Source organism: Microtus ochrogaster, assembly GCF_000317375.1.
Source record: "Microtus ochrogaster isolate Prairie Vole_2 chromosome 6 unlocalized genomic scaffold, MicOch1.0 chr6_random_2, whole genome shotgun sequence".
Lineage (NCBI taxonomy): Eukaryota > Metazoa > Chordata > Mammalia > Rodentia > Cricetidae > Microtus > Microtus ochrogaster.
Window position 1 is genome coordinate 9,151,430 of NW_004949095.1, and position 17,633 is coordinate 9,169,062.

A 17,633-nucleotide genomic window follows, 5' to 3' on the forward strand; every position below is an offset into this window, starting at 1 on the left:
GCCCCTGCCACCTACAATCCAATGGGCAGAATCTCATGCCCTTATCATGGTGAGATCTCCCAAGGTGATTCTGGGGACGTTCCTAGCTGCCCACAGCCTCCTAGCCGCCCAAGAGATCTGAATGTAAGCACGTGAAGAACAAATGAAGTTAAAGGAAAGAAGTCCTGAGAACTTTTTGAAGTCTGTTGTCTCCTCTTTCTGTGCTCCTGTCTCTGCTTTCTGTGCTCCTAACAGCTTCAGGCGGCTCCTATCATTTTTCCTCAGTGTCTTAGGTCAGCAGCCTAAGATTTTCCAGGCTATGATGCCTTGAAGCACACACACAAGGATACCTAGTGGGGATGAGGCATTGCAGCCTGCTCTCCCTTAAGACTCTCCATCTCCTTTCCTAGAAGGTGGCCCCATCCATTTGGCAACACCAGGCTGTTGTCTTCCGGATTGGGAGTTTACACCCCACCTCCCTGCGAACACTGGGACGCCTGTCAGCTCAGGGAGAACACGGGAGGCGGAGGGGCAAAAGTACGTCACAGCGGGGCGGGGTGGGGGCACTGGCGGGGAGCCCCAGGGGAAGGGGACTGGGCTGTGGCTGTGGCGTGTGCGCCCTAGTTTAAGGCGTGGGCTGGGCTGGGGAGCGGCAGGAGTCAGCCAGTCAGATTCAGGAAGTCAAGCTCCTGACTTCGGGAGCAGAGGTGGGAGCCGCGAAACCTCGCAGGGAACACAGGGGGTGCTTTCCTCCACACCGCATGGGTGGCACCCACTGATCCGCAGCGCCGCCTCCCTCCCGGGACCTGGCAGGGGGAGGGAAGAGCTGGAGGAGGGACTGAGACCTCGCCCTTGTGTCCAAGTGACCCAGACAGCACCCGAGCAGGTCCAGGGTCCCACACGCGGGAAGTCCTCCCGCGGGTCCCAAAGGTGAGTTTCAAAACTTTCTATAGTGCTTTGTGCTGTTGCTTTCAGAATACATTTGGGAGCAGCCCCTCGTGTGGAAGGGGATTTCCCAGTCACTTCTGTCTGGAGAAGGGTGAAATCCGCCCCGGAGAGAAGTGAGATAAAGTGGTTATTTCTAAGAAGCCTCTCGCCGGGTTGCTTTGCTTTCGTTCTAACTTACTTTGCTCCTTTCCGCCCCCCCCCCCCCTGCCACTTGGGCTCCCCTGGAGTCCGGGGTGGAGTTCTCAGCTCCAGTAGATACCAGCTGTGGGTAGGAGTCACTTGAAAAAGAGCAGATGGACACTGTCTCCACGGACAAAGTCAGTATTTGAGATGCTCCGAAAATCACACCGGTTTGGATTTTTCTTAATCACTTTAAGAGAAACTAAAATTTCAGCCAGGCTACGAAACTGACCAAACTGAAAATGCGGCCTGGAGCCAAGGGGTGGAGTGAGACCTGTGTGCTATTCTGAGTTTCCAGGGAATGTGTGTGACACAGATTTTTTCTGAACTTTTCTGACTCTCCAAAAGGTCCTTGATCTTCTTCCCACCAGGGAAGGTAGACCCCTGAAGGTGGAGCAGAGCTCACAGAGCCCTGATTCCCTGCCTGCCTTTGAAAGGGCTTTGTCGGAATGATTTGTGTAATAATAAGTAAATGATAGCCTGAGAGATAGCCGAGGTTTTGAACACCAGCCCTGCCTAACTAAAGGGAACCTGAAGCAGGGACTAGTGTGTGCCCTAATTTAACAGAGAACACCAGCCAGTCTGCCAAGGGACCTGCAGGCCTGCTCAGCTATCTGCTCAGCACCTAAGGGTCTCCAGAGCACCTGCTTTCCAAACTACCTATGCTGCATCCTTAAGAGCCTGAAGGTAATCTAAGGAGCCTTCGTTGTGAAGTCCTGTTGGGGACCAAGAACAAGTCTTACAAGATACATAGGTGCATCGCGTCCTTAACCCTTTCCAAAGTTTACCAGTGCCACCTGAGTTGCAGAATTCTGCAACTGAAAGTCGCTGCTACCTTAAGCACAGTGTACTGCTTCTTGATTATTGTGGGATTTCTAATATAATTTTTTTTTATTGAGACAAGGAAAAAAAAAAGAAAAAAGTTTCCGCCTCATCTAATGTAATTTTTAAAGTAAATCTTCTTATTCCATAGAGTTATGTATGAGTGGGAAAATTCCGCAAGGTTCTCTCTCCTACCTTTGAACTAATGCAGATCTATCAACTACTTAGTCTGATGGGTCTTCCCAAAGCCCAGTGCCTCCCTTTTTCTGAAATTCTGCCTCCCCATCTTTACCCATAACACAGTTCTAGGAAAGAGGCCCATTACAAAACAAATGTTTCTCTGGCCTTCATTGTCAACATTCGGCCTATGGAATCAGGATCACCACACTCAGCAAGCTACCTCACTGGCTTTTATCATAGAGGAAGGACATCTCATCCATTCCTAAGCCTTACTGCACCTCTGTGTGTTGGGCAATGTGCCACAGCTATGGAATCGAAGATGGTGATATAGTACCAAGGAAGAGGTACTGTGGGCAAAGGAAAAAGCTTGCACAAAGCCAAAGGCAGGTGGGAGGAACAGTACGAGAGGGGATTAGATCTTCTACTGCCAAGAGTGAGGTTTCTTCTTCCAGCCCTACTAAGCCATCATTAGGTAGTGAAAAGGTACCCTCAGACCGGTGTTTGGAGAAAGGGTTACTGGCCAGAGGAGGGCTGGCTTTGAAAGAAGAGAAACAGGGGTCCTATATGAAGACATGAACAGGGGAGACAGGTTTTTCTGAGATGTCTGATGGTGAAATAATGCTGGACGAATGGCACCCAAGTATGACATGCCCTTTTGACTAAGTGAGTGAATCTCTAGAAATCATTACCTTATTGTAAAGGAGATGGAGAAAACCTTAGTTAGGTTGTAAGATCTGCTACGCCTCTCCAGAATGTATAGCCACACCTGTGTGAGAGACCTTTCTACATTAGAATGAAGAGAATGGCCAGGTAAGACTGATTTCAGACCCTTGCAGAGTTACTTTTAGATTGGAATGCCAGGACCCAGATCCAGACCTTATGCAACTTGCATAGAAATTTATAAAAAGAAAAAGGAAGGAAGGAGGAAATAGAGAAAAGAAGAAGGAAGGAAGGAAGGAAGGAAGGAAGGAAGGAAGGAAGGAAGGAAGAAAAGAAAAGAGAAGGAAAGAAAGGAAGAAGGAAAGAAAAATCCTTGGTGGAGCCAAGATGCTTGTGCAGTGCCCGGCTTTACCCACTTATCAACTGCCCTTGAACAAGTCTTTGACTCACTCTGCTTCATTTCCTTTGTATTTAAAACTGGGATAATTATTACTCACCAGGGCAATGGTTAGACTCAGAATCCAATTGAAAAAGTATGCACATTTAACGTGCAACATAAATTTTAAGGCTCTATTAAATGTAAGGGCTTATTATTATGATCTCTTGAAGCTGCCTAAACCAGATGGGGTGTGCTGGTGCAGGACACAGCAGCGTCATGGGCTAGACTTGGTGTTCTTTTAATCACATGACATATTTTAAGGTAGGAATGACAGAAGTCTCTGTCTTATCAGTGATGTGCGTTAGTGTAACCTCTCCTCATCCTTCTCCTTTTCTAAGGCTCCACTAAACGGGCCAGAGGCCAAAGTAGAAATGTTCTGGGATATGTGGGCAAGCGGGTTGTTCACTTCACAAGAACATCTGAGCCCTCGAAGGGCTAACAGTAGTCAGAATTCTGATAGGCCATTGACCCACCCACTTTGCAGCTGAGTCAACCCACAGGTGACTCTTTTTTTCTAATCCTCATAAAGGTACCAGTCTAGTAGGTGGTAGTTCTAAATCTGGACATCAGTTATAACTAAGGTATATTTGTGGCTTTTTCTCATCCCGACCAGTGAAGCCTGTATCCTGAAAAGATTCATGTGAATCTCATACTCCAATGTAGTAGAGTTTGAATATTATGCCAGCATCAAGACTTTTAAGTGAACAGGGGCTGTTTGTTGATGAAGAAAAGGAAGTAGATTCAGAGACTTCAAATGGAAAAAAAAAACCGCTAGAGATAAACCAACCCTGCCCTTTCACTTCAGAGATGAGCAAACTGGGGTTCAGAAAGGGGAAGTGAGTGCCATAGTCATACAGCCAGTTTGTGGAGGGGACACAAGCAAGCACCATTGCTTTCTTTTGGTTATGCGCAGTACCATCGAAGGCTGGTATCCCCTGGACATCTGTCCACAAGGACAAACGCAGTGCTCAAGTCTCAAGTGATGGCAGAGAGAAAATGAGACGATCACACATAAAGGCTGAGTCCTCTCGGAGTGACTTCTGGGGCAAACTCCAGACCTTGAAGAGACTCAGTTAGACCTCATCTTTTCTGACGACAGCCAAACTATCCCTGGCTCTTCCTTTTCTGAAACTTCAATCAGTAACTGTCCTTGGGAGTTCAGAAACACTGTTTAAGCAGGAAGACCACATACTGGGTGCCTTAGGTAACTAAAGCCTTTTCAGTGCTTGCTCAAATAACCGTGAAAACTAGTCTAAGAGACCAGCAAGAAGTTCCCCTTCCTCAGCAGGCACCAACGCATAGTGCATTTGCTTGATGAGAAAGGCTTCAGGTGAACAACCAGAGCACACGGCGCTGGTCATGGTTACAGTGAGAAATAAGGACAGTGACAAGAGACCTCTTCCCTCTCTAAGCAGCAAGGGGCAATCGACAGCAGATGCTCTGTAGGGCCACAGGCCAGCTGAGGTGTCCGTTCTTTCCCCCAACATTGTCCAGGGCTGTCAGTGGAGGACAGAAAAGAGAGTTGAGTTCTAAAAGGAACACAAACCTGGGATTTCTTCATTAGGGGAAGGTCTCAAGGGACCATGGCAGTGCTGAGGTCCCAGTCCTCATGTCTGACCAGGCACTTGCTCCCACTATTGTAAACAGGCTACCCCTGGAATTTTTTTCTCTAAGAAAAAAGTAAACCATAACCTTTCCAAAATTTCTTGGCTTAAATTTGGAGAAGAGAGAGTGCTTATAACCCACTCAAGGCTTGCCCTCACTTTTACCTCTGCAACTTCCCCTCCACACAGTATTTTTCAGCTGAGTTTATTTTCTCTTCAACAAGACTCTCATTTCAAGATAAAGAGGTCTAAGGAAAGCCCACAAGCAATTCCTTTTAGGTTTTTTTGTTTGGGGTTTTGTTTTTGCTACTAATAAAAGAAAGTTGGCAGAAGACAGACAACTATTTGAACAACTCTGATAGGATGGCTGCATCTTAGAGAACCTTCATTCTTCAGACCATTCTAGCAGGGAAGAGGTCTGGGGTCATGAATACAGAGTTGGGATAGAGGCGAGGCCGGAAGGCAGGGAGAGAGGCAGTGGGAACGGGGGTTCCACCAGTGTTAGTCCAATGGAGCAGAATGACAGAAAGGACATGCTGTGCATGAACCTAAATGACATGTGACAGTGGCAACTGTGAGGAAGGGAACTCAGCTGTCTGAGTCAGAGCATCCTTATTTTCTCCCCAACCCAAGTAAGACACCGAGTCTGTCTCTGTCTTCCTATGGTTCCCCATCGTTGACTGATCCATGAGCGGGACAAGTACAGGCTTTCAATATCCTTTCCACCTGTGGTCCTCAGACACCCAGAGCCTTGGGTAATCTGTAAGCTTCAGCCAGCCACTCATACACACCAGCCTCAAACCACAAAGGAAGTAGTTGTAGTCAATGTGACCTTTCCATGGAAACCAGAGTAAACAGTGTTCATCCACTCTTTCCCGGCTCCCCCCCCCCCCCGAGCTTCTGTGTGCATACCAGTCTCTCCATAGTTTCTTCAGGGGTCCTGTTAAGAATCTGAGGCCCTCAAAGATAACAGTCATCACTGCCTCCTACCCTCCAGATTGCCTAATGAACACATCACAATATATTTTGGCTCTTCAGCATTACACTAGGGAGAAATTCCTAAGTGAGCAGAGAGAGCATCACTCTTAAATCTAGCTCTGCAGACTGACACCTTGGTTTCCACCCCCCACCCCAGCTCCTCTGCCCCCACCCCACCCTTTGCTCTCTCCAGTTTCCACTCCTAACCTAAAACATTACCTGCTGCCTGAGGCCTACAGTCTGCTGAGTAGTGGTTGCCAGTTTAGCACAGCGTGGCCTAGATGAAAGCCAGGCTGGTCACCAGGGTAACCCCCACCATTAAGAAATGAAGTCTTTGCTGGGAAAGGAAACCTATTAGCCTACCACCTCCACCTAGACACAGCCTGCTCAGAGATCTCCTGGCTTCCAAATTAAAAAGTTCAACTCTGCCCTGTGGGATATTTGGACCAAAGCCTTCTCTGGGTCAGGAAGAAAGCAATGCCCTGCCAGGTGGCACAACACACAAGCTGACTTGCAATGGCTGCAATCTTCTCGGAGTAAGGATTATTTCACCGGCCTCTCGGAGGAAAGAGCCGGGATTTTAATTTACATGGATGGATGGCGCCACTTCCCCATGGAAAGAATCTCTCTCTTTCAGACTGTCTGGGCCAAGGGAGGAGACAGTCATGGGACACATGCCACACGGAAGGTCAGACGTTCCTGACTGACATTTTCCAGGAACAAGAGTTTAGTGTTCTGAAAAATACTGTTTTTTTTCCAAGATGGAGCCCAAGAGTGAAGGGAAAACATTGTTGATGTGTGTGGCCATTAAACGTCTGATATTGGTATAGGGTGAAAATTCAGAGAACTTTAACACTCTGTACTTTTCAGATGGTTAAAATGATAGCTGTGCCGTCATTTGTTTTCAAGAAATTTTGTATCATCGCCTGTATCTTCTATTGACGTGAAATGAGAATTATGTAAAATTACCTGTGATAAACAGTTCAGTGGTAGTTAGTATCAGGCAACCACCATGCCTATGTACATCTGAAATATTTGCACTGCCCCCAAATGAAACCATTAGGGAGTTCTTCGTGTCCATTCATGCCCTTTTCTCTGACAGCCACTGACCTATATTCTACCTCTATGGACTTACCTGTTCCAAGAACTTCCCATCAATGGAACTGTGAAGCATATGACATTTAGTGACTGGCATTTTTCACTTGGCATGTTCTTAAGATTCAGCTGTGTTTTGGCTTCTATTAACACTTTATTTCATTTATATCGCAATCTTAGTTCATTATATAGACACACCATCAGTTTATGAGCATTTGAGTTTCTTCCTTTCAGCTACCATGGGTAACACTGCTGGCAATAGGTACATACGAGGATTCCCTTGAACGCCTGCTTGTAGCTCTTTGGGTATATGCCAGGGAGTAGAATTGTTGGAGCCTATGATAATTCTATGCTTAACTTTTTCAGGAATTGTCAAGCTAGTTTCCTTTTCTCCACATTTTTATCTACATATTTACAGAATTCACTGTGCTCCAAAGTCTGCTATAGTATGTGGCATAACTTTCAACGCCTGGTCTCTTAGTTGACTTAAATTTTAACCAGAGATATTAAACCCCATTGCTTTAGAAATTTCTAAGTTGTTTAGACTCCCTACTTTATGGCTACATGGCCATAAGCACCTCAGCCAACAAGATAGGAGGCAATAGCTTTATGGCCGGTCTAGAGTGTCCCCCAAAAGTAAGTCTCTCCAGGCACATGGCACACCAAATTCTAGAATTTAGAAATCCAAGCCTGGTGGTTCCCTCTCTATAAGTTTGAAGCCAGTCTAATCTACCTAGTGAGTTCCAAACCAGCCAGAGCTATATAAGGAAAGCCTATCTCCCCTACTTATCTCGTTCGTGGACAGGGTGGGGACATGATGTTTGGGACAAGGTCCCTCTGTGTAGCCCTGGCTCTCCTGGAACTCACTCTGTAGACCAGGCTATCCTCAAACTCACCTATCTACCTGCCTCTGGAGGGACGGGATTAAAGGCATAAGCCATCATACCCTGTGAGTCTATCTTTAAATAATTAATAATAATAATAATAAACACTTAAGTCTCACCCATCTTTCCCAGGATCAGTGAGAGCTGGGTGTGTCACTTTCTCTTGACCACTTGTTCTCAGCTCCTCTCAGAGAAAGAAAAATGATGAAAACCCTTAGGAGCCTGGTGGTCTTGCCTCTGATGGCAAAGGCCGTCTCAACATGACTTGGGCAGCATTTTTTTTTAATGCACAAACATTCCTTTGACACCTGTATGTGTGTGACACTGCAGAGACTGTGGGCAATCTTTAAAACAAAACAGAAAAAAAAAAAAACAGCCTCAGATTGCACCTGTGGGGACCTGCCACCCCGGAGCCTGCAATCACCTGCCCCTCTTCATCTAGGGCTGACAGAGGCATCTTCCCCAGGGAAGGGTGTCTCTGCTCCTGCTACCAGGTCTTCACTCGCTGCAGGTCAGGGTGCTGCCTCTCTGGAACTTCTGGCACCAGCTTCTTCATTGCTACTGGGCTAGCTCCCCAGACGGCTAACCAGTTTGTTTGACCCATACTTGCTGTTTGGGGCTGCAACAGAGAGCTCCACTTTCTCCAGGGCTTTCCTGCTCCTCCTGGATCCCTGTCTCTTTTCTTTCATCCCATGACCCTAGCTTGCAGAGGCCTGCAAAGATGTATGTCTAGATAGGGTGTTAGTGTCAAATGTGAGCGTCCTAGTCCCAGTGTTGGCCAACAACATCCTCACAGAGACAACACTAAACTCCATTTTTTCATCTCCCCAAATGATAAGGTATTAGTCAATTCATTCATCAACAACAATGCATTTACAAACATTTTCATGTGCTACTATCAAACTGGACAGGAGATGCCCATAGAAAAAGGCGCAAAAATAGGCCAGCGTGGAGCAGGGAAGAGACGAGAGCAGCACCCACGCTGTCAGGGATGTAACCATCTTCCACGCCTTATTATGCAGGCCATGTGGTGGTAAGGAGGACTTCAAATAGCATGATCCCTAGGTTATAAAGATTCCAGAAGAAAAATCAAGCTACCAAATCTTCCTTATCTCACCCCTACCTGCTGGGAGCTGTACAAGAGTCAATCTTTGCTACAGTTTTACACTCCTCCCTGGGTCTGAAATATGAAAGCCATCTTTCCATTGGCACACACAAGCGTCATCACTGTGATCCCTTCTGTACACTCCAGCTCCCTGCCACCGGACCACAGCGGGGACCACAGAACAAATCCTGCAGGGAAACAGAGGGGCAAAACTAACATTCACTCTACATTTGCCCCCCTTTTTTAACTATTGTGTATGTATTTAACATATCTGATTGTTCCAACAATCCTAGGACACAGGATCTGTCCGTAGTCTCTTTTTATAGCTGAAAAACATGGTCGGGGCAGGGATGGGTGTCAATGATTTCCATGTTCAGATAACCAGAGTTGGGGTAGGCAGGACTGACTCAGGCTGTCCTCTCTGAAAGAGAAACTCAGGTCATGTTGGATGAGGATCACAATCATGACAGGTACTCTGCTAACTGGAGAGCTGGAAGTGAAACCACAGAAATCCCCTTCACTGGACACACCCATCTTACACACTTCCCATCCCTCAGCTCTCACCCACGGACCGGTCCAGATATTTCCCAAACCTCATTGGGTTTCCACGAACTCATGCTAAATATTGGCAGTGTTGCTATGCAAGCTCTCTCTTTTTCTCTCTCTCTTCCTCCCTCCCTCCCTCTCCCTTTCCTCCCTTTCCCTCTCCCTCTGCCTCTCCCTTCTCCCACCTGTCTGTCTCTTTCTGTCTCTTTGTCTCTGTGTGTGTTTGTCTGTCTGTCTGTCTCCTTCCCCCCAGCAGTGTGTGTGGGATATGGGAGCGTGGTGGGTTGTAGGTATATATATAGAGTAAGAGAATGAGAATCCTTTTGAACCCAACCAACTTTAGTTGCCCAAGGCCTTGTGACAGATCTGAAATCAGGATTACATCTAATTTAAAGATGTGCAGAGAAAAAGCATGGTTGGAGTGGGGGGGGGGGTTGAAAAACAACCACTGTTAACTCAAGCATTTATACCCCAGTCTACTTCCTTGACCAAACATGAAAAATATTGAAGGTTTTCAGGCCTGGTATGTCAGCAGTGACTCCCAATCCTTGGACTTTCAAGTCATAATACCTTATGAGCTATGTAGGACAAGCAAGCTTCCCAATAGTTTCCTCCATAGGGCTGTGGCCCTGGGGAATCCCTGCCATGTGCCAGGCTGCTCCCTGGAATGTTCTGGCATTTAAAGCAGCTAGAGAAAGACCCAGGAAGAGGAGGGTCAGAGGAGGAAGCTGGTTGAGGATTGTCATAGTAACAGGGAGGTTGGAAACCTCCAGATCTGAGCTGGAGCCTGAGCCACCTTAATTGGATTCTCTGTGGGGACACCTCTCTCCTTTAGCAAGCTGTAGTCACTTTTCTTTCCCATCCTTGCTGCCTTGTCCTCTGACAGATGCCCACTCAGTGCTCACCTGTCTGGATCCTTCTATACATTCCTCATGGAGATTAGCTCATCCTGCCTTGCAGCTCCCCTAACCTTTGGTTTGAATTCCCTTTGGGACACATAACTAATCCTGCCTTATGGTGCTTCCCCTGTGCTCACCCAGTTCCCTAGTAAGAAACAAATTTCTAAACATAGTCTGTCTTCAGCTCGGTTTTGAATCTTTTACCCAGAGAGCTGGCAGGGTGTTTATTTTCCATTGTGCAGCCTTTTCTAAGAAGTCTTAGAAAAAAGAGAGATGTCCTTCGTGTATATAGTGGGTAGCAAGATGAAACGGAAACAAACTGCCTGCTGCAGGCAGCCGAAATGGCAGCTCGTGGTTTCCTCTGCCTTAGTGATGCCAGCAACCCAGGCTCAACAATGGAGAACAGGAGACAGTAAAGGAAGTCCCTCTGGAAATAGGGGACACAGACAATTTTTGTAGTAATAGCAATGGGATAGTGAGATGCTACTACTACTACACACACACACACACACACATACACACACATCCTGGACTCAGTTTGTGTGACTGCTGGTGTCACTATGTAAATATCATCCGTCAAGAACACAGACATGTCAAAAACATGAGCAGGCAGGGCTTTCCAACAAATTGTGAGCAGTCGCTTTCTAGTGATGTCATCTTAAACTTCTATATGGTGTCCCACGAAAGGGCCAATGTACATGGAGGCCAATCACCTTCGCCTGCAGAGTGTGGGGAATCCCAGAAACACGTGGTATCTGAGCAGCGGTCAGGCTAAAAGGGTTCTCCACATGGGAAATACTGAAACTCTGATGTGTGCACTCTTCTAAGTATCTTTTCTTTGACTACAGTGCTGTATGTGAACCTAGACATCAGCCTGGGCACGAGTGCTAGGTATTCCCAGGTAGAAATTTTTGTCAAGGCATCTTTGATAGCTGTGAGACCTTGGACGAGTCATTTAATGTCCATAAACCTCGCAGTTTTCTTATCTAGAAAAGATGTCCACTCATTAACTTGGCAAATATTTCTCAGGGACAGAATAGGTCCCAGACACTGTGGATCCCGTGATGAGAGTAGATCCCATGTGAAAAGGAGGGGGGATGGTTGGATATGAAATTACTCTAATGCTGACAAGGGCTGTGGCAAGAGTATAAAGAGTGAAGGGCACAGAGTCGGGGCTCTGACCTTTAACACAGCCCAGGAAGTTTTCCCAGGAGGAACAAGGTTTTATCTTAGGTCTAGAAGATGAGTAGACAAGAAAACTCGATGGTGCTAGGAACAGTTGTGGGGTAGAAAGAGAAGCATGTTTGAGACGCCAAAACAGGAGGGGAACCCCAGGTCCTAGAGTTTGAGAAAGAGAAGGTTTCATAAACTTCCAAAGGGATTGGTGGCCGCTGCGTGGTGGCCTTGGTGTTGTTTCTTGGGAGCCAGTGTAGTGAGGAGTGCATCACACGGGGACACAAAAACTGCGACCTGATGACACAACAGCCTTGAACAAATCCTATGCTTCGTTCACCTGGGAAATGGGGCATGCAATCCCTCCCTTCTCTACTTTACAGTTCGACAAAGGAAAAATTGTTCACAGGATCCATTAACGAATCCCTGAGCTGGGTGTGATGGTGTGGGCCTGTAATTCTAGCACTAGGGAGGCCGAGGCCAGAGGAGCTCCAGTTTGAGGCCACACTGGGCTACATGATGAGGCCCTCTTCCTACCACCCTCAAATCTAGAGTTGTAAGTGTGAGGCCGTAATAGTACTCAATCATAAATAAAGCCAATCCCGGTTGGTGTCCGTTCAAAGGTGAGACATGAGTGCGCAGGTGTCCTTAGCTCCCACCCCCTTTCCCAAGGGATCAGGAAATCAATAAATAACACCTTCTTTCTTATTTGTTTGGTGATATTTCATTTCAGATCATAATCAGATTTTTGTCTATGGGAGAACATACGCTATTAATAAAAGTTTTTAATTGTAATATATATGAATACTATGCCTACACACCACCATTGGCCCCCCGGGGTGGTGGCTTAAAGCTGGATAATCCTGAATTCTGGCAAGGTGTCCTTTCGTTTGTAAGGGAGGTTAGGTACTACCACTGAAATGCTGCTGTTACCAGGTCTCTGCCCAGGGCTTCTGGAACCTCCGTGAGCTTCATTGCACTGAGCCCATATCAAGCACTCAGAGTCTCCCCGATGTCATTTCTCAAATGTCCTCCCTGCCTGTTCACACTCAGGCTCTGTGCATGCTGCCGCCCCGTCCCTCTGCAGCAACCTTCCCAGGTAGCCTTAATTCCCCATCAGCATGGCCAGCCCTGGCATAAAGACTAAATTTAAACATGGGCTACCAGAGCCTCTACTCCTCCTGCCATCCCACTTTCCAGCCCACATCTATCTCTCTAGTCTGACAGAACTCACACGGGGGCACTTGCTGGCTCTTGGTTTAGCATTTGGATACTACCTTGGAGGAACTGAGGATGTAGTTCAGCGAATAAAGGGCCTGCCTAGCATCCACAAAGCCTTAGGTTCGATTCCCTTGAAAGGATAAAACCTGGCACGCTGGCACACACCTGTAATCCCAGGATGCGGAGGGTCAAGTTTGGGGATCCCGTGATGGGAATAGATTTCATGTGGAAAGGAGAAAGGATGCTGGGATAAGAAGTTACCCTAATGTTGGCATGGACTGTGGCAAGACAGTAAGGGGACAGTAAAGGGCCCAGAGCCGGGACTCTGACCTTTCATATGCCTGGGGTTTCCCAAGAGGAATGAGGTTTTAAATGAGACGTAAAGATGCATAGACTGAAAAACTAGGTTTGGGAAGAGTGGTAGAGGCAGGGAGGTCAGAAGTTCAAGGTCATCCTCAGCAAAGTAACAAGTTGGAGGCCAGCCTGGGATGCAAAAGAACTCTGTCTCAAAACCATAAAAGCTACTCTGCAGGGCATTTTCAAATTACAAAGAATTCACACGTATATTACTGTGGGCTTTGGGATTAATACTGGAAGATGAGTGGAGCCAATGCTGGTACTGTCTTACCTGATACTGTTGGGAAACCCCGAGGCTTCCAGTGCTGCGCCTCTTGACCCACCCTCTGGCAAACCAAGTCACAGCTCTTACCCTTCCGGCCCTTTAGCATATGCTGATCACATAGTAAATACTTAACACTTCTTGACGTAAAATCCATATAATCTACAAGGAAACAATTCAAATGCCATATTGCATTGGCACAGATATGAGAGGCACCATGAGCCTCTCTGAATGTAAAGATCGGAGATTGTGGTGTTATTTTTATGACAGGGACTCAGTAAACAGGCAAGGGAGACTCATAAGTAATCTCTAACCCACAAACATCACAGAACAACCAGAGGGCAGCCATGAGGGTCACTCCCTCTGCTCTCATGAGCAGCCCCGCTGCCTCTCAGTGATGGATGGAATGCGCATATCAGAACCTGCTCAACAGGGTGGACATGTTGTTGGTCCAGAGTGCACACAAGGACTCGAATTTCCAGCACCTGGACATCAAGTAGGCCTCCGCTCCACTACCCTGGCAGAAAGAACGTCTCTGGAATTAGGCCGAGTGATGATCGACTATCCTTCCATTCTGGAAGAATGCAGGGAGGATATCCCCCCCCCATCACTGAAATAATTCTCCCAAGAACTCTAGGCTGCTCTGGCCTTGGGCAGAGCCAAGGAGTGACTGCTGTTGTTGTTTGTCACATGTCTTCACCTGCCAGAATGATACCAAGTGTGACGGCATATACAGTTGCTGGAAGCCTGGCTGTGGGTCACAGCGCCACCTGCTTCACCTGGAAAACCCTGTGCGAAGGGCATCACAATCACAACCACAAAGGGTGTCTGACTTTAGGGAGTGTGCACGTTTTTCATTAGAACTTCATCGAAAGATCGAGAGGGAAGCCAGTCCATGTCTCCAGTTGTCGTCTAGAGAAACAGTACAAACATTACATTCATACAAGCGCTTTGTGTGTTCTAGATTATCTGCATGGTAGAGATAGAGGAACTGCAGCCCAGAGCAACTGAGTGACTGTCCCAAGACACATACCGAGTAAGTCATACCCGCTCATCCTGTCTCCGTCTGCGAGTCTGTGGCTCTTTGACTGTCCATTAGCTGGTTTTTGATTTTGACTCATGGGGAATTCACAAGAGTATAAGCTAATAAAACCAAGGAAAAGTCAAAACCCAAGCTGGAGGCCTGGGACCCACAGACTTCCCAATACGGAGCCTACCTGCCTTACCACATATTTCTCTTCCTGGCTGCTCCAGGCCAACCCTCATCCCCAGGAGCCATTGCTGCCTCCTAACAGGTGGGTCCAGACCCACTCTTCAGACCATTCTCCAGTCAGCATTCCCACCTCACCCCTATTCCTTCAAGATTCAACAGCATGACAGTTGCTATCATAAGGCTGTCTGAGTGCTGAAGAGAGAGAAAATCTAAAGGCTGGTACCCAGCCAGAAGATAGCCCACCTTGTGGCCATACCATAGAAGGCCTGGGATGATGAGACCTGAGGTCCCTAGTGTTTCCTGTCATTTAGACATCTGGAGCAAGTGGTAGGAGAGACAATAAGCAGGTGCACATGTTTTGATCTATCTTCTGTCTATATTATCTATACCTGCAGTTAATTTTAATTTATTAATTAGTCATGGTAAAACACTAACAGTAAAAAATAATAAAATAGAGTAATCATAATATACTGAAATAAGTTTATATATTATTAGCAATATATATTGCAATATTACTATTATATGTAATATATTGAAAAGATGCACATGTACATATATATTATATATAATGTACATGTTATCTACCTAATCCAGATGAGGTAAACATCTAATTTTGAATTTGATTCTATTAAGATATATACCTATTTTAGCATATTATATATATGTAATATATATGTAATATATATGGCCAACATCAGTTCCCTTGTTATATGAGTCCTTATTAGGTGAAAATTATTTGAACATAGCACTGCCATGCTTAGCAGACAGTCTCATAACCCAGGCAGCTACTAAGGAAGTAACAGGTCAATAGTATAGATAGTGTGGAGACAGTGCAAAAGAATGATTCATATCCTTAGCTGTACACACTGGCCAGGATGTCATGACAAGCCTCAGAATGGTAAATTGTGTATTTCTGGAATTTTCTCAGTAATGATTTTTGATGGTAGAAAGTGGAGCCTTGGGTGAAGGGGGTCTCCTATGATTGTGTTTTCCTTTGGAAAAGGCATTTCAGACCTGAGAAAGCACTTGTTTGTTACACGGGGTAGATCTGGGAAGGGGTGAAGGGAAGGGGTGAAGCTGGTAGAGTTAACAAGGAGGCAGCTGCATCTGAGACTAAAAAAATGTCCTATCTTTGGGATAAAGAATACTAGCATGGAGCCGGGCGGTGGTGGCGACGCCTGTAATCCCAGCACTTGGGAGGCAGAGACAGGCGGATCTCTGTGAGTTCGAGGCCAGCCTGGTCTACCAAGGGAGTTCCAGGTCAGGCTCCAAAGCTACAGAGAAACCCTGTCTCGAAAAAAAAAAATACTAGCATGGTAGGGCAAAGACATACTATTTGCCTGGCGCTTGGTTGTACTCAGTGTCTTAGGGCAATAATATATGCCCTTTGCATTGATCAACTGTTATCAAAATGATCACAAGGAAAAGGCCTCCATGCTCTCTTAGAGACACGGGTTTACACCCATGCAGAGACAGGTGAGGGCTCATCCTCTCCACGGTTCCCCGGGACAAAGGAGGCTGTGACCCAAAGCCTGGTGTCGGAGACATCACACCGTGCTATACATTCCACGGGGCTGAGTTATTACTGAAATGACAATATTTCTGCCCATTCCCCCGATTTGCCATGGGCGTTTTAAGCCTTGACACTGTAATAAGGTAGCATTTGACTTTTAATTGCCTTGAACTTCTGTTAACATGAAATGAAGAGGGAAATGGGAAGGAAAATAGAACCCTATCTGTACAGCTTTCAACTCACATAATTGTATATTTATGCCACACCATTAGTTTCCAGCCTGTAAAACCTCCCTTTGTCACCACCGAGAAGAAGAAATAAGTCTGCCTTTCTGTTAGTGCTGCAGTTCATGGAACTCTAAATGCCCTTCTCTGGTATACAAAAAAAAAAAAAAAAAAAAAAAAATGTAACTTTTAATTTAGGGTCTATTTTTTTTAATTGCCACCTGTGTAGGAGCCCTTGAATCACTTAAGTGTTTGGTTGACCTCTTGCTTTAGAAAAAGAAAAAAGAAAAAAAAACATACTTTCCCCTCCTAAAGGATATAAGTTGGAAGTCTTGAGCAGCAGGGGTTGGAGTCCCCCAGGAGCTGAAGGCTCCCTTTATTTATGGAACAGAAGTGGCGCCACCCCACCCTAACCACTCCTGACTCACGGATGACCTCAGAGGCTTGAGCCTTCCAAAAGTAAAACCTCACCTAGCTACTTTACCACACCTACAAATATTGGCTCCAAACTTTCACCAAACCCTTGTAAAGAATGAAAGTGAGGGCCGGGTAATGGAGGTCTTTCGCCATGACCGTGGCTCCAGACTTTGTGAGCACTAAGACCAGGAAGTGACCTGATTGGCCGTACAGAAGTGTGAGAGGTACCTGTGTGCATTTGTGGATCCTCAGCCTTGGAAACCTACCTCCTGTTGACTGAGACTCCTAGGGGACCTGGGGAAAGGAGTGGTGGGGAAGGGTAGTGCGCTGCCCTGGAGAGAAAAGCTCCGGGTTCCAATTCTAGGTTTAATCCCATCTTTTTTGTGTTATCCTTAAAATGCCACTACCTGGCATTTCAACTGTGATCCCCCCGCCCCAGTGTTTTTTTGAATGTCTTGTCTGTTCTTCACAAGAATCTTGAGGGCTATCCACGGCAGGTAATAACCTTGTTTCTCAGACAAAGCAAGGATTCAGAAAACTTCACTGATGCTGTCTGAGGTCAAAGACATGGAAGGCAACTGAACGGGAATTAGACCTGGTTCCTGTGACCCTAGCTTCATAGTCATTTTGCTTCCCCCTCTACCAGCGTTTGAGCCCAGGGATATCTGTGTGTGGACCACCTCCTTCGATACCGTACCTCATCTTTATCATTCCTCACGTTGATCAGAGACCAAGCTCTGTCATCCAGGAGATGAGTGCTGCTCAGACAGCCTGGCCCTTTGTCCTCCTTTACATCTCCCCAGCTGCTGCATGGTCCTCTCTACAGAGACTAGGTACTGTGGTCCCTCCAATGGGAATTTTATAATTCAGGCTGCAAGCTTGAAATGCCTCCAGGGACCAGGTAGTGAACACGACTAGATAAAACGGGGATCAG

General features: G+C 46.4%; 1 protein-coding gene across 2 annotated transcripts in view; it reads left to right on the plus strand.

Moving 5' to 3' along the window:
• The first annotated feature begins 657 nt into the window (after positions 1–657).
• Kiaa0040 (KIAA0040 ortholog) overlaps positions 658–17,633 on the plus strand; it is a 35,297-nt gene continuing 18,321 nt past the window's right edge. Inside the window, exons 1-2 of one of the 2 annotated variants that reach the window (XM_013352500.2) lie at positions 658–909; positions 14,297–14,368. The gene's annotated coding sequence lies outside the window, so the exon portion shown is untranslated. The remainder of the gene's footprint in view (positions 910–14,296; positions 14,369–17,633) is intronic. The other variant, XM_026787580.1, reaches the window with a different exon arrangement.